Raw genomic sequence first — 3,302 nt, forward strand, 5'->3', positions numbered from 1 at the left:
GGGACGGCCCGGGAAGGAGCAGGAGACCCCAGGGGACGGCCCGGGAAGGAGCAGGAGACCCCAGGGGACGGCCCGGGCGCTGGACGCTAGACAGACCAGCAGACATGCAGAGCCGCTCTGGAGGACGACTCGGGGACCGGAAGGTGAAACAGTGGTATCACCAATAACTCTCAGGGACATTAACCCTTTTCTGTACATGAGTATCATGACCGTTTACTATAAACTGCATTGCTAATGTATTAGATTAACCTGTTGGTTTGCTAAGGGATAGACTTGTAAATTACCACATTAAGATAAGAATAAACAAGTTTACCAATAACACTGGTATGAATCTAATAGTACAAATGGAATATTACATTGATACTCTTTGTCAGGGGGAGCGGGAACTTATTCAAACCCTACGTTAAATGTCCGCCATGACACATCCCGTCCCCCCTGGCCTTGGCGCCATCATTTCAGCAGGGCTGTACTAGTACGTTTTCATCTACTGTTTCATGCACTTACTGCAGTGTAAAACCTCTTTATTTACAGATTTAAGATTTAACATATAGTATTTATAATAATTCACCACTTAATTAGTGCTTATGTATCATACCAACCTGTAACCGGTATATATTTGTGTCGACACTCACCATGGTAGCTGAACAGAATGACACGATAGCAATGTCAATGAAATAAGGTATGTAATAAAAGTAAGATCATGAATAAATTTCCAATTTTTAATTATAACAGTTTGACTGATTATGATGGCAGCAAAGTTGTGCAGCTGTTTTTCAGTGCAAGTTATTCAAGGCAAAATAAGGTTTATTTTTTTGACATGCTTTCCATCAAAAGTTCTGCAAAATTTTACAAGAAAGAAATCCGACTGAATGTGCAACGCTAATGAATCATTGTTTTTTCAGCGTGACCAGGAGCCACCTAGTGGCCGTATGTGATCGGGGAGAATAGTCTCTTTGGGGAGACCCACTGAACGGGAAAACTCAAACGAAACGCATTTTAAATGAGTGGTGGCTCGCAGGGCCGATGGACTGGGGGTGTAAGGTGGACAGGCTTGGGGGACCCAAGGCAGAGTGGGGCCCATGGGAATTCTACCACCCCCTAGTGGTAGGAACCCCACACTGCGCTCAGAGGCCATTTGCCACTAGGGCACGTCTCGTGTCCAAACATAATGCATTGAGTTCTGAGTTGTCCCCTAACCGCTCGGTGACTCAAGAAGTATGCACTTCATGTCTCTCACTGACGTGCACTCTCACATGTTGACTGTGAGGGTGACTTTAGTGTCAAGTGACTTTCTCATGATAAAATCTTAAATAAAGCTTTTGAACTTTAAAACATTTTAATCAAATGGTAAGAATAATGTAAAAAAATGAAAGACAACATTTAAAAAAAATATCACTCAAAAAATTCTCTCAAAGACATGTGGCTCCTCTCACCCAACATCTCCATCTCAATATCATCATTCCCTGTACATCTTCCTCGGCGGTCGCCCAAGAGAGGTGGAGCTTGGACTCAAGCCAACGTTACCCATCATATCCCAGGACGCCTCACAGAGCACACCTCACACTATTTATTAACACCTCGCTTGTCTTTGCTCTGTGAGCCACATATAGAAGAATAATGTGAGGATTGATCAAATAATGATGTTAAACACATTACTCCTCTTCTCCTTTCAAAGCTGGCATCAGGAAGGAATCAGACTGGTGTATTTCCTCCCCTAGTTTCTGAGTTTGAACCATCAGATTCACTTTCATGTTGATCCAGAATTTCTCGAACTGCGTTACTTTGTATCCTGTAATGTCATTCCCCTTCAATAGTGAATCACGGTCGATGGGAAACTTGGGTCTAACAGCGATATTAAAGAATCCTGTTACGATCTTTGGGCAGCGTTTGGACTGGACCCATCTCAATGTCTAGCTGTCCAGTACCAGACCGGTAGGCGAGGGCATCCAGACTCTGGTCATCATCATGATCATCCATAGTTACATCAGGGGTACTTGTTCTTGAAGTGTGTTCTTGTTGGTCCCCGGTTGGTTGAGATTCACTGGACATTAGTGGTGTAGTTTCTGGAAGAGAAGGCAGCAGAGTCAGGACATACAGCCAGCCTCCACATGCAGCAACACTCACTGAAGACTGAAGCCCAGTGGAGCAGCTCTGCAGCTGGGTACTCTCAGGTGGAGATGAGGACACAACCAGACACACACACACACACACACACACACACACACACACACACACACACACACACACACACACACACACACACACACACACACACACACACACACACACACACACACACACACACACACACACAACCAGACAAACACACAGCCCAGACATACACATAGCCAGACACACACACAAACAGACACACGCAGCCAGACACACCCCACCAGAAACACACACACACACACACAGACAAAAACTCACACAAAGCCAGACACACACAACCAGAGATACAGTACCACTCCACACAACCAGGGGCTCACCCAGAAACACAAACACCCAACACAAGTAGAGACTCTACCAGAAACACACAACCACCCCCCAAAACCAGTAACACAACCAACCCACACAACCACACACAAAAAACAAGACACACACAATGAGCATGATTATAGATAACGGTTGACCAGTAGTGTTCAATTTCAAAAAGTGAAATAAGGTCCAAAGGTCTTCTTGGTTTAAATTATTTTTCGATTGGATTAAGTTGCACTCTAATATAGTCTTATAGATTCCCTCGTATCTATTTGTGGACAAAACATTTCAGAGGTACGGGGTGAATTGAACGTGATATTTAATAGAATCTGGATTAGTTCATATTGTCATTAGTTATACAACTGAAGCTTTAACATAATTAACACAACTCACCTTCAGCAGGCTGTGTTTCACTGGAGGGAGCTGGAGGGATGGATGTCTCTAGACCTGCAGGCTGTGTTTCACTGGAGGGAGCTGGAGGGATGGATGTCTCTAGACCTGCAGGCTGTGTTTCACTGGAGGGAGCTGGAGGGATGGATGTCTCTAGACCTGCAGGCTGTGTTTCACTGGAGGGAGCTGGAGGGATGGATGTCTCTAGACCTGCAGGCTGTGTTCAAACATACAGTTCATCCATACTGTTACACCACTGCATCAAGTTCTCTGTCATTCTACTACATATAAGGTGGCACTGTACAAATACACTTCATAGAATTTGACTAAGACCAACAATTAATTAGTAACAAGATACAACTAACATTCAACAATAATAATAACAATAATAATAAAGATGAAATAGCAGTTTATTATTAATGACACAGAGACCA

The 3,302-nt window shown here is 43.8% G+C and overlaps 1 long non-coding RNA gene across 1 annotated transcript; it reads right to left on the reverse strand.

Moving 5' to 3' along the window:
• Nucleotides 1–504: 504 nt before the first annotated feature.
• Nucleotides 505–2,952, reverse strand: LOC115539287 (uncharacterized). The gene is made up of 2 exons (XR_003975808.1): nt 2,872–2,952; nt 505–2,063 (listed from the first exon to the last, which is right to left on the reverse strand). It is a non-coding gene; the product is annotated as an uncharacterized LOC115539287 (long non-coding RNA).
• Between the last annotated feature and the right edge of the window lie 350 nt (nt 2,953–3,302).

This window comes from Gadus morhua, unplaced genomic scaffold, assembly GCF_902167405.1.
Source record: "Gadus morhua unplaced genomic scaffold, gadMor3.0, whole genome shotgun sequence".
NCBI lineage: Eukaryota > Metazoa > Chordata > Actinopteri > Gadiformes > Gadidae > Gadus > Gadus morhua.